Source organism: Lactuca serriola, chromosome 5 (genome assembly GCF_051521515.1).
Source record: "Lactuca serriola cultivar US96UC23 chromosome 5, Lser_US96UC23_V15, whole genome shotgun sequence".
Classification (NCBI taxonomy): Eukaryota; Viridiplantae; Streptophyta; class Magnoliopsida; order Asterales; family Asteraceae; genus Lactuca; species Lactuca serriola.
This window is the reverse complement of record NC_136412.1, coordinates 182,365,760-182,391,491: the sequence shown is the minus strand read 5'-3', so window position 1 is coordinate 182,391,491 and position 25,732 is coordinate 182,365,760.

Below are 25,732 nucleotides of genomic sequence, written 5' to 3'. Positions count from 1 at the left end.
TATGAAGCCGTCAAAGTCTACATGAGCTACCTCATTCATCAACTAAGATTGGGGATTTTAGTGGAAGTCCTCCGACCTGTAACCATTAATCCCGTGTGAGCGAGGAAGTCGTGTATGAATAAGATACGGGTTGACGACCCCACTCGTGGTTGATTACAACCCAATACAAGCGAGTGACGATTCGTTCCTTTTATTTTTATTATGGCGTCGATGAAGCGCTCGGTGTTTGTTTCTCATGGTAAATCATGAGTGTATTGTTTTTCATGGGAAATCATGAGTGTATTGTTTTGTCAGAGGTTTTGTTGTCAAGCAGCGGTTACGGAATCATGGTAGCAAATTGTTAGAAGCATTATACTTTGTCGTTATACAAGTATTAATGTTAAGTGTAAGTTTCCCCCTACTTATACGCTAGGTACTACTTGTATATTGAGTAGAAAATTATACCTAACACACATACTCGTATAGAATTGAAATAGATTTATACGTAGCGGTTTTACTCGTATAGAATTGAAATAAGATTTATACGTAGCAATTTTTATTTGTATGGCATTAAAAGCACTTATATTCATAGTATATGAGACTTATAGGTAAACTACTTATTTGGTAATTAAACTTTTATACCTAGGATATATATACTAAATTTTTGAGACTCAAAATGATACTTTCAAAACTATACTTTTGAACATGGAAAATGTATTATTTTTATATGGAATCAAAACCTGTGAACTCACCAACTTTATGTTGACGTATTTTAAATTGCATGTGTTTTCATGATGTTGATAACGATAACACAAGAAATGACGTTACACCGCCCGGTGTTTCCGTCGACGGCCAGGGTGTGACACATAGCCATCAACTCGACGAGTGCATGATCCTGACTCGTCTGGTTGCCCTTGTACTGAGTGGACTCGACGAGTTCATCAGTCAGAGGCCAGAAAATCACTTTTTTCAACAATGAAAATTAATAAGCATCAAGTATAACAGAAAACAATCCTAGGCTCTGATAGCATTGAAGGGTTTTGAGCACTCTAACATCCTTATGGTGCACATGCAACCCTAGAAGCCTTGGATCTGTGTTTTCTCTAATTATACATTCAATTCGATTTTCCAAAGCATACATCCTAACTAGCATACAATTTTGACAATTAAACAATATAACTAGCTAGATAACTTACCTCTTAGTCGGACTTGTAGTTCTTGGCCTTCAAGAGCTTTAGCACCTAAAATATGATGACTCTAATGTATCACAAACACCAACTGCAAATGGAGGCTTCATAGATTAGCACAAAAACAGTTCACACTCTCCTAGAATGTATTTGCCAACGATTTTAGCTCTAGGCAGTTCCTTTTATAGTGTGACAAGTGCTAGGGTTACATCCATGCAAAAGCTAATGCACAATGACCCTTCATATTACTAAGGCTCCATGGGTTAAACCTCTATGGACTATCCATGTTAGTTTCGCCCATCCTAATTAACCATGGATCATTGGCCCACACTATAAGAATCATTGATTTACCAAATCAGTCCCCATATATTTATTTAGCCTCTTTTGATAACTAAATTAATTCCAAATTAATTCTTGATCAATACTAATTAAATAATTGTTGGATTAGTGTCTAATTCCATAACTATAATTGGTATGTACTTGAACCGACTCGACATGGTCCATTTGGGTTGGATGGCATTGGAACATTTGGATAGACCGTTTATGAGAAGAGGACATTTATAATATATTAATATGAAATCATGTTATTTAATTAGTATTGATCAAGAATTAATTTGGACTTAATTTAGTGATCAAAAAGAGACTAATTAAATATATGGGGATTGATTGTCTAAATCATTCATTCTTATATATGTGGGCTTATGATCCAAGATTCCTTATGTTGGGTTTAACCCATGTGGTGATCCATGGGTACTCCATGGAGGTTAGAACGCATGGAGCATAAGGAATGGGTAAAGTCATGAGTTACATGGTGTAACTGATGGGTTTTGGTCATAAGACATCCTATGTGCTCATACAAACCCTAAAGCTTGGATCTAGGTTTCTCTATTGTACATGCTTTGAATCCAAGACTATAAACCCTAATTCTAGCATATGGAAATCAATATTAACATATAATTAGGTTTAAGATATTACCTTGATTGTTATGTAGCAATAACAATCTAATTCCTCCTTGAATTGACCTTGGAAAGCTGAGAGTCACAAGTGTCACTCCTCTAATGGCTTACAAACACCATAAGCAAGTGGAGAAGGTATAAAGAGAGAGGAGGGAGGTTAGAATTCGTCCTTAGATCCTCTTGGGAAGAAGTACACGAATTCTAAGGCCTTAGGGGTCTTTATATAGGGTTGGGATTAGGTTTTCAGTCCTTATCCTTATCTAGTTGCTTGTCCACCAAGCAACCATAAGATAACTCTTAGAAACCCTTATCCTAGTCGAATTCTAAGTGATTATCACCTCAAATGCGTTCACGATATATATAAGATAATCCTTACCTTATTTTGTAACTATCACATAATTACAATTCAGCCCCTCTAGTTTAATTAATTACACTTGATCACAAAATTAATTCTTAATTAATTATTGACCAATATTAATTAAACAAATATGATTTCTCCTTTAATATATTATTCTTATAACATATTAATAAATCATAATAGCCTCTCTCTCTATTTATTTCTCCAATCAAGTTGCTTTGGTGAAGGCAACCCAAAAGGACCATGCACCATCGGGTCAAGTACATACCAAAATAGTTATGGACTTAGACACTAATCCAACAGTCTCCCACTTGGATAAGTCTAACAACTATTCTGCGTATGACTTCGGATCCCGATCTGCAATCGTAGCTTTCCAAAGCCGCTGTCAACTCTGATCATATCAGATACGCGTGTCCTTAGATAAGGGATCATATATTCCTCCATTCTAGATATCATATGAGATATGATTTCAAATCATTCTCTTTGTACTATATCTCGATTCCCGATTTATGACGACTGACTAATTGAACAAATCAAATCACCCCTAGCCCGGCCGAGCATTTACGTTTGTCATCACTAAACCATCGAGGGGCCCAAAGATATCGCTTTTATCCTACTTTGAATAAAAGGAATGGATAAACTTTGATACAATGCTTGCTTGCACTCACTAACCAAATCACACACAACAATATGTTTTATAACACCAAGTTACTAGTGTGTTTGCATATTATCAATGTGCAACCGATTCGCAAGATACAACTCACACATCTCGATTTCAAGAATATAAGATGTTATCGTCTCACCAATCACTCGTGATACAATTCATGGAGTGATCCAAGTGAGCGTGGGTTTAATCCAATGCTCAAATCATATTCGTAAGCACTCATGAACGTTGCAGCAAACATTTGCTTATGTATAATACTTTTCTAGACAATCCACACACCAATTCACGACAGTCTTCATTCATATCTACTTCCAACATATGAACGACTGTGGCCCGTTTGAATAATTCGATTATTCTTAATAAACTCAATTATTCTGGAAGTCAAAACATGCAAATGTGAAACACAAGAATAATACTAATCCCATATGGCCTCAACCCTTTGAGCATAAATAAAACACCTTTTATTTATCACCATATTGATTACTCATTATTTGTAGTTCCGGGTAATCAACTTCTTACTTGAATTATTACACTTGTCCCATGCACCTAGCATGCACACAATGTTTACCTATGGTTCTTACTTTTTGAAATAGATAAATTGAACACATTTCCAATCATTCTCATTTTACAACTCCAAATCCGTTTTTCATAAGTCAAAGAATATCAAATTCTTGCTACTTATAGAATATGCTAGATTCTAACGTTCTATGCAACTATCCTTTCGTAATGTCACTGCACCAAAGTCACAAAGACTACTGCCAATGATATTACAAAGTCCTCTATTGGAGATTGTTACAAGACAATTCCATAGACGTGATGTCTCTCACTCAAAGTACATTCTTTGAACATCCTTTTGCATAGAAGTTTCTAATCTAGTCATAGATTTCTCAATATTCAATTTCCAATATGGACACACTTCCATATGTTCCATATGACAACTCATTCTTAATAGAATCTTAACTACTCACAAGCGACCAATCCTCGTCGAACTTGGATTGTCCTTTGATAGTTGTTTAATTATTTTAGTCAAAACCAATTCTAGTCCCTTTTCCCTCTAAATGCGCTCAACATTTGGAAACTTTTAGAATGGTCAAACATTAAAGCATTTGCAATCGATTCTATACTCGAAGCGTATGGGACACGAAGCATAATGTTTTATTTGCTATGTTCTCAAAATTCGAATTGTGAAGAGGGATGCCGTAATCATAATCGAAATTTTAAGAACACACTATGTACCTTGGACTAAATTTATTAACATTTCTCAACCTAATCCTTTAGCTTTGAAATGAAGCATAATATTCTCTCCCTTAATTATAGCAAAACAACCTTTCAACTCTTACAACTTTGCAAAGTATGACTCTTGTTTTCTATAATTAATATTGCTAACCTTGCAATACTTTCCTAAATAATCATACAATCATAACATTTATGCTCCCACTATCATGATGATTATTATAAAACATAACACTTATGCTCCCACTAGCTTCGACATGTATTCATAAACATCTTAGCTTTCAGAAAACAATACTTATTGAATTTCTTAAGTTCATGTTTCTAATACTTAGTGCTTTGATAATCCTTTATCAATGCTTCTTGAACTTATACACCTTTGCTTTCGATAGTTCATATGTGTGTCTAAACAATTAAGACTAATTGCCAAACCTCACAATTCAAATTATGGAAAGGGATGCCGTAACCATGATTGAATTTGAGAATGCAATTTTACAATCACTATCTTCTTAAAATCTCTCTTAGTGAAAGCATTTCTTCACAATCATTTTCATGAAGGAGGAAATCTTATGACACTTAGATTTGAGCGGTGTATGTGTTCTTATCCATGTGAATTTGTTAAAACTAAAGCTTACGACAAATTCAAACTCATATGGACCGAGCTTTCTTAATCTTGATTTCTTGCCTTATGGTAGCACAGCTGCCTAGCATGTCTTCCAAGTAGTTAAGCAGCTCACCTTTTCTTATCAATGTACCTTTCATTGATTAAGGTGCTTTGCCTTTTATGCGTTCAAAATGAGAACTCAAAGAACTCTCATGCATAATTAACTCGATTGGATTGGCACAGAATCAAAATAATGTTATCACGATAGGTTGTAAACCTATCCTCGTGTGCTAGTGATGATCGTTAAGGTTTATTTGATTTGTTGTTGAAACCTTTCAAGACCATTAAGGCTCCCACTGACTCCTTGACATATAAGATTCTTTTGTCAATAACCATTTCTTGACAAACAAATATTCAAGAGTTAGTGTAGTTTTTATCAAAACTCCTCATAAATTGGTCCTAGTTGATCTTTGTCTTATCTAAGACATCACAACTTACCACATTTAATGAATGTTTTAAACCTTCTTAATACTTTTCACTCATTGTCACAATCTTAACTCTAAGACTTGTTATTGGAACGAAGTATGATTGACTTATTGATTTAACCATTTCTTCAATTTTTGATTCCTCTTCTTGGACATACAATTGTACCAAGACTCGCTTAGGGGATCAATTGAGGTATGGTTCTTAATCATTAAGACCTATCATAAAGCATAAAAAGTACTCTCCCTTCTTCTTAGAATGGAGAAACTTTTATCTCTCTACCTACTTGATTCTTGTTATTCGTTCTACTATTGATTTAAACTTTTTCAATCAATTCAGAATTACACTTAATCTTATAAGTATAATCATATTTACTAAACCTTTAGTAAATCATGACGAATGTCTCGTTACTCTTATGGTGGACTTTGATCAACACACAACTTTGTGTATTCGATCTCCTAGTCCTTCACTTGACTCTTTGTCAATGAATTAGTCTAAATTTCCAAATATGAAATTTCTCATACATCGTGCATCCACGTTGCATGATTCCAAGTTTCTGTCCAATTGAAACTTGGGCGATGAGAAACTCTCCCTATTTGGTAAATTCTCGACTTTCCATAAATAACATAATAAGAACCAAATCCATTATTGCTAATAATAGAAACATTTTAACATCAATTTTTCATACACGCCATTGTAAGGATAAATAAATAAAATTTAAAATCAAAATTTCTTTTATTGCGGAAAAATTTTGTCCTTACAATGCAACTCATTTGAAAACTTATGCTAATACATCTTACTTAGCAATCTAATTCTAACTCTAAGTAGTAGCTCAAGAATCTAATCTTCGAGAAATGCGATCGAAATTCATTCCTTTACGGTTAGATTTTGCTCACTTCTTCCCTTAAGCTCCCTTTCTTTTCTTCGATCCTACAAAACATCAATTGTAATCTTATTACATTATGTATTAAGAATCTAGAATAGAAGCTTAAAAGAGTTAGTAAATGGATTTTACCTATATTAGAGCCATACGTTTCAACTCTCCCATCTCTTAGATCTCTTAGGTAAATGGGGCAGCTTCGTCTCCAATGCCCCTTCTCTTGGCAATAAAAGCAAATCGACTCTTTTGGAACAGGACATGGAACTACTTCAGACATTGCCTTTCTCTTATGATCAAACTTTTCGATCATAGCATGTCTTTCGTTGACATTGTCTATATCCATAGAGGTCTCGAAGGCAGATTCACCAATTAACTTTGCTTTTCTATTGCGCAAAATCATTGCAGATTCAGCAGCAATAAGCATATAGGTGAGATCTATAAGGGTCACGTCGTAGTTCATCATATAGTACTCTCTTACGAACTCACTATATGAGTTGGGAAGTGACTGAAGAACCCAATCAACAGCCATTTCCTCACAGACAACGGATCCCAACACTCTTAACTTATCAATGTGTGACTTCATCCCTAGGACGTGTGCACACACGAACTTTCCTTCTTTATGTTTACTTGCCAAAAGGGCTTGAGTGATCTTGAACTTTTCAAGCCTTTGAACTTGTGGGTTAGGGAGAATGAATGGAGGAGGAGGAGGAAGTGAAGCATGATCTCTTGTTCCTCGATCGAATCGTGGAATATCATCTTCATGTGGAATGCTTGTTCCACGGGATTTGAGAAGACCATAGTTGTCGAACTTTGACATCTACAAAACGGGAGAAAAATGAATTCAAGTTAGTTGATAGATTCAGTCCTTGGTAGATCACCCAAATGTAATTCCAAGGCTAGGACCCAACTCAATACGCTACAACCTAGAAAAGGGATGCCGTAATCTAGTTGCAGAATATTTGAAGCTAAGTGAATGACGATTCACCAATTTCCACCATGAAAAACGAAAAAGAAATTTAAGTTTTAATTCTATGAAAACTCCTAGATCCTTTGAGATACATTGAACTTTCAATGGCATGTTTAAATCTCGATATGCCCCTCTTGTTTGTGACTGGGATGCCGAGAATCACAAAGCGGGTGTGAATAACCATGCAAACTTACATGGTGCCCTCACATGTTACAGTCACCTATTCGATGTGCCGGTAAACCACACACGCTCCACCGAACTATGACAAACATTGAGTCACCCTTTGCTACCTTTCCTTAGAACCAATTAGTGTGCCGGTAAACCACACACGCTCCACCAACGTCTTCGCAAGGGCACAAAGTGTAATTTCATGGAATTGCATCAATTCACTTTTGCCTAAGTAACTAAGATTGGGAATTTTATGAAAACATTTAGTTACTTTAGTAATTCATTATACTTATAATGGAAGGTTTTGTCCTATCCTACCCGTTCGGCTAACGACCCTCCACTAGTCAAGAGTGCGGTGGGTAAGAGTGGATACCCATTCAATCGCCATTTTATAGGCAATTTCCTTAAACACCCCTTATAGACTAGCTTCGTGAATGAGGCCTACTAACGGTAACACTGACTTTTACTCATACATATATATAATGTTAGACTTTTAATGTTATATATAATATAGGGTGTGTTTTACACTTTTAAAATACTAGGTGGTCTAATTTTAACAATTATACCTTTAATTCAATTAAATTGTAAACCTAAACATTTATGGATTTATTAAATCTCTATTAATTATACACCTTAATTAATTAATAAACCATAAGGGTGTGATTTGAACTTTTTCAAAACTATACTAGAGTTTTAGAATTTAACATTCCTAATTAAACTTTTAATCAACTTTTAAATTCCAAAACTTGAGGGCAAGTTTTGAAACATTTCAACACATTAGGGTTTCAACTATTTAAATTTCAAAACTACAAAACTTTTGGGGTTCAAATTTAAACTATAAAACCTAAAGGGCCAAATATGAAACTTTTCACAACAACAAGGATCAAATAACAAATAATTCAAATTAACATTTAATCACATAATTATCCATATTTGATGATTTCTTGCAAAGTAATTTATCAATTTACTTAAAATAACTAATCAATTATCTTATAAGGAAACAATTATCTTATTAATTGACAAATATCTTCAATTAGATTAAAAATATAGTCAAATATATCATATAATCGGATTAATATTAATCTAACATGATTTGGTAATTATCCCAATGCAAAAACAGCAAGAAATCCCGAGATAAGCACTGTCTGACGCACCGACTCGCCGAGTCACCCTCTGGAACTCGCCGAGTAGGGCTGACTCGCCGAGTCCAAGAGTGACTCGCCGAGTCAGGTCGAACAGTGAGGCCAAAACACGATTTTCAGTTACATCCAGCATCAATACAATAGAAACCAATCATGGCTCTGATACCACTGATGGGTTTTGGTCATAAGACATCCTATGTGCTCATACAAACCCTAAAGCTTGGATCTAGGTTTCTCTATTGTACATGCTTTGAATCCAAGACTATAAACCCTAATTCTAGCATATGGAAATCAATATTAACATATAATTAGGTTTAAGATATTACCTTGATTGTTATGTAGCAATAACAATCTAATTCCTCCTTGAATTGACCTTGGAAAGCTGAGAGTCACAAGTGTCACTCCTCTAATGGCTTACAAACACCATAAGCAAGTGGAGAAGGTATAAAGAGAGAGGAGGGAGGTTAGAATTCGTCCTTAGATCCTCTTGGGAAGAAGTACACGAATTCTAAGGCCTTAGGGGTCTTTATATAGGGTTGGGATTAGGTTTTCAGTCCTTATCCTTATCTAGTTGCTTGTCCACCAAGCAACCATAAGATAACTCTTAGAAACCCTTATCCTAGTCAAATTCTAAGTGATTATCACCTCAAATTCGTTCACCATATATATAAGATAATCCTTACCTTATTTTGTAACTATCACATAATTACAATTCAGCCCCTCTAGTTTAATTAATTACACTTGATCACAAAATTAATTCTTAATTAATTATTGACCAATATTAATTAAACAAATATGATTTCTCCTTTAATATATTATTCTTATAACATATTAATAAATCATAATAGCCTCTCTCTCTATTTATTTCTCCAATCAAGTTGCTTTGGTGAAGGCAACCCAAAAGGACCATGCACCATCGGGTCAAGTACATACCAAAATAGTTATGGAATTAGACACTAATCCAACAGTAACCCTAATAGCCACACTATATAAAGACCCCTTTAGCTCAAGAAATTGCACAAGTGATATATATATATATATATATATATATATATATATATGAGGGCTAGCCAATTTGAGAATTAAGTGTCTTCTTCTCATGGTTATTCCATACGTTGGTGATGTTGGGTGAACCATTTGAGGTGTCACATTTGTGGCACTAGGCTCTCGAGCTTAATGGAGTCAAGCTACATCAACAAGGTATGTATTCTATCCATTTTATTACCCAAGTATGAAAAGATTGTATGCTAGTAAGGGTAATATCTTGGAATATTCATATTTTTATGTATAATAGATAAAACATAGATCCAAGGTATTTAGGGTTGCATATACACTTAGGTGTGTTAGAATGCTTAGAACCCAACAGTGGTATCATAGCCTAGGCTTGTTTTCTTGTTATACTTGCAAAATCTGCTTAAAAATCGAAGTTTTTTTGCTGCCTGGACAACGGACTCGGCAAGTCCATCAGGTGACTCAACGAGTCCATGCCATAAAATTGTTCAAAACGATCCAACTCGTCAAGTTGGTTCATGCACTCGAGGAGTTGGAACCCCAGACAACATATCTTCAACTGTTTTAGCTGGAAATGGACTAGGAACGTTACCCTAAGCTGTTTTTCAACTTATAAACCTGTTTTTGATGTGGTAATGTTAATTTTAATCCAATTTCAAAGATAGTTGTCAATAGATTCATGTTTTGTATTAGTTTAAGGTTTAGGCTAATTACATGAAAAAGTTTGATTTGAATTATCTTTTTCTTATGAGTTGCTTAGACTAATAGGAAAGTTATGTGAAATTGTTGTTTTCAATCCAAATTAATCTAAGAGTTCATTCTAAAATGTGTTTTTGTAACTTTTCCTCAAGTTATATGAAAAGTCGCATTCAAGATTCATAAAATTCATAAAGATTTCCAGAAGTTATGAATAAGTAAGAATCACATTCTTTTAATAGTTTAAAGTCTTCCATAACTTGTCCTCAAGTTATGGAACTTGAAGAGTTTTTGGATTAAAACTACTTTAAACACATAAGTTATGGAAATTGAATAGTTTTGAATAATTTCAAAACTTGCCCTCAAGTTTTGGAATTTGAAAAGTTTTCCCTTATGAATACTTTAATTCCAAGTTAAGCCCTTAGAATTTTAAAAGATAAAATTCAACCTTTATACTTTAAATATTATAAGTTCATAATATTTATATATATGTAAAACAACAAGTCGTCTTACCATTAGTAGGCCTCATTCACGATGCCGGTCTATAACGGGGGTATAAGGTTACTTGACTGGTGGAGGGTCGTTAGCCGAACAGGTAGGACAAGTAACTAAAATGTTTTTATAATTCCCAATCTTAGTTACTTTAGGAAAATGTAAATAAGGTGCTAATCCATGAAATTACACTTTGCACTTTGCTTAAGTCGGTTAGTGGAGCGTGTGTGGTTAACCGGCATACTAGCTTGATTTAACAAGGTAGGCAAAGGGTAACTTAATATTTATCCTAGCATCGGTGGAGCATGTGTGGTTAACCGACACATTGATTGAGGGTTAAATATTAAGGGTACCAATTCATTTGCATGGTTACTTCACACCTTGTTTTGTGATCCTCGGCATGCCCGTCACAAAACCTGAAGGGCACACTCTAGATTGAAACATGCCATTGAACAGTTCAATGAATCTAAAAAGATCTAGGAGTTTCAAATCCAATTAAAAAGCTAATAAACTATTTCGTTTTTCATGGTGGAAATTGGTGAATCGGCATTCACCTACCTTCAAATATTCTATAACTTGGATTACGACATCCCTCTTCCAAGTTATAAAATATTGTGTTGGGTCCTAGCCTTAATATTTCATATTGGGTGTTATATTAAGGAATTTAGATCAACTATCTTGAATATCTCCCAAAAGATGTCTAGTTCAGACATCTATGATCTTCCCAAATCTCTTGGAACTTCACTTCCTCCACCTCCACAATTAATTCTCCCTAACCCTCAAGTTCAAGGTCACTCTAGCCCTATTTGCAAGCAAGGTCTATGTGTGCTCACATCTTGGAGATGAAGTCACATATTGACAAGCTGGGAGAGTTGGGTGTCAAAGTCTTAAGAAAGTTGGATGTTCGATCACTTTCTAAGTCACATAGTGAGTTATCTTTGCGACTACTATGAAATAGACTGTGACATGACCCTTAATGATCTTATCTATTTGCTTGGTGCTGCTGAATCAGCAATGATTTGGAGCTTTGGTAAAGCAAATTTGATTAGTAGATCAACTTCCCAATGGACATTGACAATGGAAACATTGGATATCTAGAAAAGCCTTCTCTTCCCAAGGAAAGGGATTGACCATAGTGAGCTAGGTTGACCAAATGGTAAAGAGAAAGGCAAGTTTGCAATAGTCTCATGTACCATTTCCAAAGAATTGACATGTTTCTCTTGCCAGAGGAAGGGGCATTGGTTGCGAACCTACCAATTTTACCTGAAAGATCATAAGGCTGGTAAAGTCAATAAGTTTGACTCTACTTCAAGTAAAGTTCACTATCTAACTTAGTTAAGTTTCTATTCTAAGATTCTTATTACATGATGTGACTGGGTCACATGTTAATGTTTTAAGAATCAAAGGAAAAGTGAAGGAAACTTAAAGAAAGAGTATGATGAATATGACCGCGAAGATGGATTTCTATTGCTTGATTGAAGATCAGATTTTTGAGCTACTCTTATGAGTTATGATAGATTGTTAGGAAACACGTAATAGCATAGTTTTCATTTAAAGTTGCATTGTAAGGAGAAGTTTTTTTTCCGCATTTTATAAATAAATAAAAGTTTTTTTACTTTATTTTATATCTCCTTGCAATGTCATTTATGAAAACTTGATGTTTGTATGTTTATAGCTATTAAAAATATGAATTTGACTCTTTCATTTTTGGTAGTGTCTAAATTTACCAAATAAGGAAAGCTTCTCATCATCCAAGTTTTTATTTGGATAGAAACCTGGAATCATACAAGTTGTACAGTATGATGAATGAGAACTTTCAGCTTTGGAAAATTAAGACTAGTTGCTTGTTCACATTTATATATGAGTCAAGTGAAGGACTAAGGGATCGAGTACACATTCATGTGCACTGATCAAGTCCACCACAAAAAGATCTATAAGACTATTTGTCATGATTTACTAAAGTTTAGTAAATATGGTTACACTTACAATTTTAAGTGTAATTCTGATACATTGGAAAATTTTCGATCTATGGCAGAACGAATGAAAAGAATCAAATTAAGCAGAAGGATAAAAGTCTATCAAATATAAAAAGATAGGACAGTACTTTAGTATCATGTTATATGATCATCTTAATGATTAAGAGACCTAATCACAATTCATCCTCTAAGTGCATTCTGATAGCTAAGAAGAGGAGCTATGAATTGTTGAAGTGGTCAAATCAAGAAGATGATTCATACCTCGTTCGAAAAACAAGTCTTAGAGTCATACTCCAAGACTGTAATTTAAGTGACATATCTTAAAGGAAGGATTTTTAACACTAGTCAAACGTAAGAGTAAAAGTATCCTACTCTTGTACATTTGAAATTGGTAAGTTGTGTTGTTTTGGATAAAACAAAGACCAACTAAGACGAATTGTGTAAAGTGTTTGTCTTTATAAAGAATCCAAACTATCTCTTGAATATTTGGCAAGTGAGTCTTATGTGTCAAGAGGATAGTGGGAGTATTAAAGATCCTAAAAGGATAATCAAGAATAAAAACCTGTAAGTTTATCGCTAGCATGCGACATGAGGTTTATAACCTATCATGTTGACATATTCCTACTTCTGTGCCCATTCCAGTGAAAGTTGGCTTTTCATATGAGTTCTGAGAGTTGTCAATTGGTTGCATAACAACTTGGAAGCAATGGAAGGCCTTTGTGCTGCCAGGTGGCAAGAAGTTAAGACTGCACAAGTTCAATCCATATGAGTTTGGATTTGTCATTAATCGTGTCTTGTGATTATGGTTTTGACAAATTCACATGGATGGGAACAAATACACCATAGAAATCTAAGTGTCATAAGGTTTCTCTCCGATTCATGGAAATGATGGTGAGGAAACACTTTCACTAAGTAGATTTTAACTAGATAAAAATTGTGATATTTCCATTCTCAAAGTCGTTAGTGGAGCATGTGTGGTTAACCGGCACACTAACAAGGACTTGTGAGAAATGACAATGGTCTAAACAATTGAGACTATGATTACAACATCCCTTCTCATAGTTCTGAAATTGTTTAGACGCACATAAGTGCTATCTAAGGAAAGGTGTATGATTTTGATAAAGCTTTATCAAAGCATTTCGTATTAGAATTCTGAACTTTGGTAAGAAAGTCAATAAAGTATCGATTTCTAGAAGTCCAGATGATTTCTGAGTACATGTCAATGGTAGTGGGAGCATAAGTATTTTGCTAATAATCATCAAGTTAGTGGGAGCTTGGTAATTATTATTTTTATTTCAAGATAGCAATGTTAATTATAGAAAACAAAAGTTTCAATTCGTTTAGTTGCAGGGGTTGAAAAGTTATTTTGCTATAATTAAGGGAGAGGAAATTATACTTCATTCCAATTCTAAAAGCTTAGATTGAGATTTTAATCATCTTTAGTTAAGGATATATATGAATTCTTGTGTTGGAATGGCTCAACATAAGGAAATTCTATATATGGGTCTACTATTTGCATTCTAAAATTCGATTATGATTACGGCATCCCTTTTCGGAATCTGAATTATGAGAACTTGGCAAATAGAGCTGTTGTAGCAAAAGGACTGGTCTAGTATCATGTCTTTATGTGAGACATCATGAATCGTGTCCCATATTCTTCGGATATAGGATCGATTGCATGTGATATAATATTCATCCTTTCTAAAATTTTCCAAATGCCTGGGGCATCAAGAAGGGAAAAGGTCTAGAATTGGATATGACTAAAATGATTAAGCAATTGTCGAGGACAATCTAAGGTTTACCAAAGATTAGTTGCTCAGGGACTGGTGGAAGTATAATGTTAATTTTTGGAAGGACCATATTGACATATTCTGAAAAGAGGCAACTCTTGTTCAAAAGTGATAGACAAAAGGGGAATATGGGAAGGTGGAAGTTGTTCAATAAATATGTGTAAGATTACGAAACTTAATGCAAAAAGGATGTTTCCAAGGAGTTGATCTCCTTTGGAATGCTGTGTAATGTTTGTTGTCAAGTCTTTGTGACTTTGTGCATAATCATTACAAGATGATCAATGCATATCACTTTAGAATCTAACAGATTTCGGTAAATGGCATGAATTTGGAAATCTTGCATTTGCGGTAACGATTGGGAGTGTGAAATGAGAATCATTGGAATTATGTTCAAGTGATCTCTTTCACAAAGTAAAGATCTTAGAAAAACTTAGTATGCATACCTGGTGTATGGCATGACTAGTGTTTAGAAAAACATAGTATACATGCTTGAAACATGGGACGACTATTTGTGACAACCCGAAATTTCCATTTTGTACAAACCATATCAAGTCAATAGAAGTTAGAACAGTTGCAGTAAATTTCCAGACTTTTAGTTTAAGTTGAGTATTTCAGGATTTACACTTAAGGATACATCAGGAGAGTGGATGTACTAGGGTATTGTGCAACTCTGTTATTCCAAAGCTTGTTGATATTAGAATTCAATGCCTGAATAAAAATATATTCTGCCAAAAACCCTAAGGGTATATATATGATTATGAGCCATAATTATTCATTAGTTACATTTCCAACTAGAGAAAAGCCGAATTCTCTCTCAAGGATCTTCAGAATTTCGTCCCAGAAAGTGAGTACTTCTATCTAGTGGTATTATAGAGCTTCTTATGTGCTTCATACACTAGAAATCATAGGAAAACATCAAGATTAAAGAGTTTACGGCCCAAGAACATCTTGGACCGTAAACCCCTCTCTAAGGGGCAAAGAGTGCCCGAGTCCCTTCCTATTGCAATGAAACTAGTTTAGACTTGTACCCTAATGTGTTTAGGACTAGAAAACACCCGTATAACACCAAGAGTAAGGTGTTCACGGCCCAAGAAGTTCTTGGACCGTGAACTCCAAACAATAGGGCCAAAAGGTGCTTTAAACTCTCCTAAAGCCTTGGACACTAGCCTAGATTAGTTCTTAGTTAAATTAGGGACTTGAAATCACCAAAAACACCCTTTCCATGGGAGATTACGGCCGTAATCTCCAAGGGGTTTGGTCCCAGGTCCGTGAACTCCTCAAAGGAGTTATAGGATGCCCTAAACTCTTCCAAAGACCTTACCATTAAGTAGAAATGCTTCTTAGGGTCTTGTAGAGCCTCAAACATCAAATGGTCATGTAAGTATGAGATTACGGCCATAAACTCATGAGTTTATGACCGTAAATTCATTTGCTAGTGACATTAGGTCCGTGAACTCCATTAGGGAGTTTTCCTTGAACGCTAGAGGCTAATAACACTTGTTAAAGGTGTTTAGCATGTCCTAGGGTGTCTTGACTTTGTTTATTAGTTGTTTATAGACTAATTTGTGACATATATGTGATATTATATGTTAACTAGGATCATAGAGTGTGTTCAAGACTTCACTTGACACCTAACAGTCCTACATCTTCAGTTCATCCGTACCACTCACTACAGGTGAGTTCATACCCCTTAATCAATGTTTTAAATGTTTTTAAATGTTTTATGGGGGGATTCAAGTAGAAATCATGCTAGTTATTATGTCAATCACATGTGATTAATAAGCAGCATTCAAATGATTTACTACATAGTAGCTGTTTTACCAAACAATTTTCTTCACATGATTTTTCATAAACGTTTTATATGTTTAAAACTCCTTATTTTACTGTTCATTATACACTGTAGGTTTCATTTCAAACTCATTTACGATTGTGTTTCAAACAAATGTTTCTTTATACTTAAACTGTTTTATCAAACAAATACTTCAAACCCGTTTTATAGGCTGACATCATGTCGACCTTTTCTTAGATAATAATCATGTTCAAAGGTGTTACAAATCTTTTTTTATGCTTTTATATTGTCAATTGCATGCCTATATATGTATAGTTATATAAAAAATGTTTAAAGGACTTAGGAAAGCTATCCGCCTTATTTCCTTTTCGCCGTTGAGGTGTGGTCTGGTGGGGTACCGGGTATCCGTCCGAAGGTCGTTTAAATATTAGTTATGTATCATGTGTGCATATATAGTCATAAAGGTTCTTCCAGTCCATTCAATACCCTTGGGTAGCAAGGGTATACTTCCATGTTCATACGTACCAGTACTTCACTAGTAAGTTACCGTAGGGGTAGCACAGGAGGATACTAATACTATTACTAGAACAATGAAACATACCATGAGTCAGTTCGAGTAGTACTCACAGTACATTACTATACATGTTAGATAGAGAGAGAACACACGTTACAGCTAGCACACGCAGAACATTACAGTAGATTACTATACTATTACATAGATATGTTTACATGATTACGCTTACATGAGTACGTTAACATAGATACGTTTACATGAGTGCGTTTACATATACGATGATAGCACAGACATCACTAGGTGCTATAGCATGGAACGATTTCTGGACCTAACTATACCAGTGAATCACAACGCATTGTGGTAGTTATATTGGGTATACATGATCATAGTAATGTGGATGTTCACGGCTTGCAAATATGCAGGGGTCGTGTATGGGTCCCAAAATCCCTTTCACAGGGGAGCGTCTAGCCGGGGATCTAGCCATCACATTATGCCTTATCCCTCAAATAAGGCAATATTAGTACAGAAGTAGCCACTTATTACAAATACTACATTACTTACAAAATTACAATAGACTTAAGGTAGTTAGTACATTTGTAGTTATTTGATACTACACCATAGTACTATTTCATTTTCCCATTACATTCACTTCGTGAACATTCATACGATGCACGGTAATGTAGAAATTATATTTTTGGTTCATGATAGTCGAGTTTGGGAAAATACACACTCTTACAGGAGACACACACAGATACTAGATGCCTTGGTAGAAGGCTACTCTCAGTAGGAAGCATAGGGCTTTCTAGGATGTTCAAAACAGTTTCATACTTACAGTTCATATACATTTCCAATACATACAGTTCATATACATTTTCAATACTTACAGTTCATATACATACAAATACTTACATACAAATTAAGACACTAAAATACTTATGATCTCACCAGCTTTAAAGCTGATACTCCCTTTCAAAATAACTTGTATCCTCAGGTCAACCATAGACAGGTACCGATGCAAGGTTCAGAGAAGATGGTGCTCGTTCAAGACTCATCTTTCATTTTGATTTATACTTTAGTGTCTATTATAATTTGACAGAACACACTTGTATTAAAATTATATTATTAATACAATGGATGATGTTGTTGCTTGTTTACTACTTTTCATTGTTGTGATACTGTACATGACGTCCTCCGCACCAGAACGTTTTCGTCGTTCATGGTTTTGGGGTGTGACACTATTGGTTTAATTCAAGTATAAAGTTGATACTTTGAAATAGTATGCAATGAATGTTGGGTAAGAAATATGGTGATAAATAAAAGATGTTTTATTTATATTCATAAGTTCTGAGACCATATTGGATTCAAGTATTCTTGTGTTTCACTTTGCATGTTTTGACTTCCAGAATAACTAGGTCGTGCTTCCTGAATGACTAAGTTATTCAAACCATGCACAATCGGTCATATGTTGGAAGTAGATATGAATCAAGACTGTCATGGGTTGGCTTGTAGAGGTCTAAGATGTTTGACAAAGTGGTGCTACAACACTCATGAGTGCCCATAAGTTTTGAGTATTGGATTCAACCCAAGCTCATTGGAATCCCTTCATGGATTTTATCACGAGTGATCATGAGACGATAATATCTTATAGTCTTCAAACCTAGAGATATGAGCTGTTACTATGAGTTGGTTATACATTGATCGCACGAAAACGCATTGGTAACTCGATGTTATAAAATGTGACTTTGTGTATGATTCAACAAGTAGTAGAACAAGCCATATGAGTCGAAGTTTATCCATTCCTTTTACCTTCGGGATAAAACCGATATCTGTGGGCCCCTCGATGATTTAATGATGACACATGTGAGTGCTTGGCCAAGCCAGGACTGATTTGATCTGTTCAATCAGTCAATCATCATGAATCGGAAATCAGGAAACAACAAATGGACAGAGAGAATGATTTTAGTCCATGTCTCAGTCCATATGATATCTAGAATAGAGTATTATATAATACCTTATCTAATGGACAAGTCATTGACAAAGGTCAGAGTTCAGCGACAAGGTCAAAGTTAGACAATGGCTTTTGAGAGCTACGATTGCCAGTTGGTTCTTGAAGTCATACACAATAATAGTTTTAGACTTATCCAAGTGGGATACTGTTGGATTAGTGTCTAAGTCCATAACTATAATTGGAATGTACTTGACCCGACTCGGCATGGTCCATTTGGGTTGCATGGCATCAGAACATTTGGATAGACCATTTATGAGAAGAGAACATTTGTGACATACTAATATATTATAAGTTCTAATATATTAATATGAAATCATGTTATTTAATTAGTATTGATCTAGAATTAATTTGGACTTAATTTATTTATCAAAAAGAGACTAATTAAATATATGGGGATTGATTGTGTAAATCATTCATTCTTATATATGTGGGCTTATGATCCAAGATTCCTTATGTTGGGTTTAACCCATGTGGTGATCTGTAACACCCAGATTTCCAGGTATGAGATTTTTTTCCTTTATTTTTGGGTTTTGTGGGGGAACTCGGCGAGTAGGCGTCTAGACTCGCCGAGTATGGTCGCGGTTTTGGATGTGAGTTCACAGCTGGACTCAGCGAGTTCATGAGTGGACTCGGCGAGTCCACGCTGTTTCATGAAACCCTAATTTCCAGGGTTTGAGACCTATTTAAAGGCCCTTATGGCCGTCCATTGCGGCTACCACACCCCAGAGAGAGTCCTAGATCGCTTGTGAGGAGAAGAGAGTCAATTGTTGATCATTTGTTGGTGAAATTTGAAGGAGAATGTGACCAAGGAAAAAGAAGGCTGAAGAAAGTGAAAATCTAGTGTCTTCAGAGATCAAAGGCTTCATATTAAGGTATTCCTTCGGACCTTCTCCAGTTTTGGGTGTTGATTCATAGAGTTAGGGTTTTTAAACCCTTTAGAAGAAGAATATGTAGATATTTAGTCCCCTCTCGAGTTTGTGCTTTGGATCTGGACTCAAAGGGGTCCAGAGACTTTAACCCATGGAGCTTTATAAGTCATTTTGGGGTTATTGGACTTAGGTTGCCATTTTTGGGACTAAATCACCATTTGATGCCATTATGTTAATATATATGCATCAAGTTTCGAGCTTTACGTGACTTTCGTGCATGGGAAGACCAGATCTGTGGATTAGGGGCACAGATCTGACCCCAGGAGGTCAATAGAGATGGTGCATGGCTTGAACTCGTCGAGTTGTTCTTGAGACTCGGCGAGTAGGGTTAGGGTTTCACGTGAATAGCTCTATGAGTAGACTTGCCGAGTTGGGGGATAACTCAGTGAGTCAGAAGGGGATTAGAGGACTGGGGTTCAAGGCGGTACTCGCCGAGTTGTTCTTGAGACTCGGCGAGTTGAGTCGGGGTGGCCCCGCGATTCATGCCAGGTGTGACTCTTCGAGTAAATAGAAGGACTCGACGTGCCAAGAGAAGGACTAGGAGAGTCAGTGGACACGTGTACACTCGCCGAGTCGCCTAAGTGCACTCGACGAGTCGGGTCAAAGTTTGACAGTTGACTTTAAGGTTTGGTCAACAGTGAGGCCTTTGAGCCAGGAGAGGGGTAAAATGTTCTTTTACCCTTCTGAGGATGTTAAGAAAGGTTGGAGTATAGTTATATTTATGGGAGTATTTGCTTCATGTGATTAGGCAGAGGCTAGATCACGTTTCTACCAAGACAGAGACTTACCGAGTTATCAGAGGTGAGTCTTCTCACTATACTGTACCTGGAAAGGTACCTATGTGTGACCAGAAGGTCTTGTATGCTATGAGTTGCATGTTTTGTATGCGTTATGTATGTGATATGTAAGCTATGTATGATATGGGCCGGAAGGCATTATGACATGGACCGGAAGGTCGATACGAGTAGGACCGGAAGGTCTACATGGACTGGGACGGAAGTCCCCTGAGACACATGGACCGGAAGGTCGTGTAGAGTATGGCCTGGAAAGGCGTATGTGTGTAAGGGTATTTTGGGGAACTCACTAAGCATTTATGCTTACAGTTGTTGTGTTATGTGTTTCAGGTACTAGCGAGGACCGTGGAAAGGCGCTGGCGTGACTCGTACACACTAGAGAGAGGATTTGACTTTTATGAAACATTTTATGTGAAAACGGTTGTGACAAAATGAAATTTTTGTTTTGAAATTTACGTTGTTACATGATCCGTGGATACTCCATGGAGGTTAAAACCCATGGAGCATAAGGAATGGGTAAAGTCATGAGTTACATGGTGTAACCCTAATAGCCACACTATATAAATACCCCTTTAGCTCATGAAATTGCACAAGTGATACACATATATGAGGGCTAGCCAATTTGAGCATTAATCATCTTCTTCTCGTGGTTATTCCATATGTTGGTGATGTTGTGTGAACCATTTGAGGTGTCACATTTGGGGCACTAGGATCTCGAGCTTCATGGAGTCAAGCTATATCAACAAGGTATGTATTATATCCATTTTATTACCCACGTATGAAAAGATTGTATGCTAGTTAGGGTAATACCTTGGAATATTTATATTTGTATGTATAATAGAGAAAACATAGATCCAAGGTATTTAGGGTTGCATGTACACTTAGGTGTGCTAGAATACTCAGAACCCAACAATAATATGATTTCATATTAATATATTAATAAATCACAAATAGCCTTATTCTAAAAAGTCCATCCTATCAAATTGTATTGGTGAAGGATACCAAAAAGGACCATGCCACTCTCGGGTCAATTACATACCAGTTATAGTTATGGGCTTAAACACCTAATCCAACAGATAGATCATGATGCACTAATCCTGGATCCACATGCAACAAGCAATCCCAGACTTCTCTAAGATGCTCCTTTATCTTCTATGAGCACCAAGATGCATGAAATACCACCAAGAACTCAAAAACTACATCAATGGAGGCTTGGGATTCCTTTTTAGGGGTAAAGAGGATGAAGGGTGAAGATATTAGGCTTTGGTGGTGATTTAAGGTGCTTAAATATGGTCCAAGACCTTAAATTAGGGTTTGGGACTCGTTAGAGTACGATCATCAGCGTAGTACGCCTAGCGTACTCCCTAAGGCTTCCCCAATCATCAACATAGAATGCCCAGTGTAGACCAACGTACGGCCCGTGTACCGGACTTCTCACTAGTACTCCATGCGTACACTTGTGTACGCCCCGCGTACCCGGATAAACCCTAAAATAACCCCAAACTTCCGAAGGCCATAACTTCATCGTTATTAGTCCGTTTTCGATGATCCTTAAATCCACGAAAAGGTAACAAGAAGATCTATACTTTCATCAAATCATCATTGCCTTAAAACTTTCCAAACAAAAATCCAAAATTTATAAGAGGCTCGACTGCCACTTTATGGTTATACCCTGGGTTCCACATCACAAACCAAACATCCCGGATCATCTAACCTACCTTACCCACACCCAAATTGGTCTAAAATTCCCTTTCTCAAAGGACCTAAGCCATATGATGACCGGTCTCCGGGTTGCATCCCTAAACTAGGAAACAATTTGGGACATGGTTTTACAGATTTCTTGACATTTTGAGCATTGTACAGTCTCAAATTTGTCTGTTCTTACACCTTGGGGAAGATTTCATATCTTAGTGATGGATTTACCAGAGATATGTAGTGATACTAGTGTTGAGTGAGAAACCACAGACTATGCGGTACTCACCTTTCCTGGGATATTTGGATTTAGGGAATCTTTTGGCTCATCTATTATTATCTATTCGTCCAAGTTAGATCATGAGCCAAGATATATAGATCCAATAACTGGTATGGATTGTATATTTTTAGAAAGTCCTGAGGATTCTTGAATAATTTCTTCAGCAACATAGTTGTTGTTTAGGACACGAAGTTTTTCAAAATGACATTGAACGTCTTCCGTATAGGTCTTCTCATTGATTGGGAAGTGAAAGTTCTATCAAGTGGGACATAGGGATGTTCGGCATCAAACTGAGGTCAAGATTTCTCTTTGATATTGTAACCATTTGACCCTCCCCAGTTATAGGTATTGTCTGCGGTCCCATTATTGACTAAATTTTTCAATTGCCTCCCTTTCATTAATGATCTTTTCTACTAATTTGTTTAAGCATACAAGTTCCTTTCAGGCTAGTTCCCGCTGATTAAAAGCAACGTCTAACTAGGTTTCACTAAGCAATCTAGCATCCTTTTCTAGTTTTAATTATTTTCTAACATGATCACCTTAAGCTTTTTGTCTTCTAGTGCTCCTCTTAAGTGGTATAGCTCTTGGGTCACTATGTTCTTTTCATCTACGACCTTGTTGTAGTCTGAATGGACGTTAAGACAAATTTGAGTAATTTGTACAATATATGCATGATGTATTTATTTGAGTGAATCATAAGTTTCACATGTTCAATGATGCTGATTGTTCCTTACTTTGCCATGAAGCAATGGTTTTTCTTCATCTCTTTAGTGTTCTCCTTTTCAAATAAACATAACTTGCCTTTTCCTTTGATTGTCATTGTCTTCATCTTCATCTCCCAAGAACCAAACTTCATGATTTTCTTTGTGAGATTTCCGACATATGAGAACTCCTTCCTTTTTTCTCTTGTACCTTCTGCTATATCGGAAGATTTTTCTTCTTTTGAAGCTTCAGAGGAGTGTGAGATCATTAGTTGTGTGTTTTGAGACTAAGGCTATTAAGATGGATTTCTAGGATCTCTGGAAGACTGAGGATAATGTTCAGAGGAGTTGTTTTAAGGATGGTATTTGCGGTTAAATAGAGGTCTTGTAAAGTGTTGGTTTTTACAATAGTTAAGAGGAGGGAGTCTATTGATATGTTGGCTACAAAGGCTAGTGCATGTTGAAAAGCTTCTCCATCTTTGTGTTGTATTTCTGGTTCATATGATTATAGTGTGTTGTCATGTGAAGTTTGATATTGGTTTTCTCCGGTATGATGATACTGATGAGATGGGTTGGTAGTCTATGGTGAATGGGCGACTAAGGCGAGTGGTCCATCTAGATCCATGTAGTCTTTCATCACCGTAGACTCTTGAGCTTGTATTTCACAATAGAGTTTATACAATGAAAGAGTTTTTATTTTGGTATCACCTTGAATTATCATCTTCGCCATTGTCCATTGTTTTCCTAATCTATTTCGAAATGGCAGGTTTGTTTCATGATCACTACGAGTGATTTCTTCATTCGAGAGTTTGGTGACGATGAGGTTGAATCTTTTGAAGGAGTTATCAAGGATTTCACCAAGAAGCGATTCAAAATATACTAAACTCATTTAGAGTAGTTATCAGATTTTTGTCTTTAGCTTGCTCGGTACCTTCATAAATATTTTTAAGAACATCCCATATTTATTATGCGGATTTACAATTGATGATAAGATCAAAACTGTCAAGTGGAACTCCACAAGAGATTTCATAGAAAGCAAATTCATCTTTCTCTATCTTTCTTACGTCATCGTTGCTAGGTCTGGTTATGACTACTTGACTACCTCCAAGTCTGACTTGAGCATCATCAAGAACAATGGGAATAAGGACATGTACATGTGTTCCTTTTTCAATGGAGCTCCAGACTTCTTTATCTAATATTTTTAAATATCTTTCCTTACATTGAGACCAGTGATGATATTCACTTGGAACAAGTATTGGACCTTTATTATAACCTCCAACACTGTTATATATATTTAAAGAGTAAGTTTGTGCCATATTTCCTTAAGAATAATGAGCTATGTGGTATAGATGGCTTTTGAATCGATGTTCTTCTTTTGAAAATAAGTTTTACTTAAAAAAAAATTAAAAGCAACCACCCTAGCTCTGATAGCAATTGTTGAACAAAAAAGAGATTTTAATCATTGAATGATATTAACATAAGTGCGAAATTAATGGATCTTTTAAAGAAGCTCAACTATAATTAGATTGTTGAATGATAAGGAAGAAATATAGCAACAAGTTTACTTAAAATATAAGCAAGTAAATAACACTTTATTTGAATCGTAAAAAGGCTTGCATTCAAGACTAGGTTAGAAAGTGATGAACAACTAAATATGAAAGATAATCTAGATAAAGAAACTTTTGTATTAATATAATGATTAAACAGAGAAAAGATATCGGAAGTGAAAGGACTTAGATATATTGATCTACAAGATCATCAATTTATAGGACAAAGTAGTGCACAGTATAAAGTTAATCATTGTTTTATCACTGAAAAGAGAGAACAACATCTTTATACTATCACACCCCCAAACCAAGGATGGCGAAAACATCCGGGGGTGGAGGACTTCATGTATAGTATCATAACAACAATTGCAATAGCGATTTAAGCAAACACAACCAACATATATATAATTGAAAGAGTTACATCATTGTAGAAATTACATGTTTCAAAATCAATTACAATGTGTTGACAAAATATGAAATGTTTGACGCCTTAACGTCCCATCCTCAAAATGCACTTGATTTTCCTGTTTAGTGATTTCCTGAGAATACAAGTTGTTTGTAAACGTGTCAACACAAAGGTTGGTGAGTTCATAAATTTTTGAGATAATGAGTTAGGAAACCGTTCTTTGTAATGTGTTGTGTGTCACCAAGAAAAATCCAATATTTTCCTTTAAAGAGTTATGAGGTCCTCAATCCCAGAACCAAGAATGAACAAGTATTTTCCATACTTAATGGTATAACCGTGGTTTTAAATCGGCATAAAACCCTTTTTGATATGAAAGCGTACAAGTATTTTTCCATACTTAAAGTAATTTATGTGAGCTAAATCGACATAACTCGCTAATTTGAAGTTAGAACCCGTAAATCTTATGATTTGTTAATACCACATGTGAGC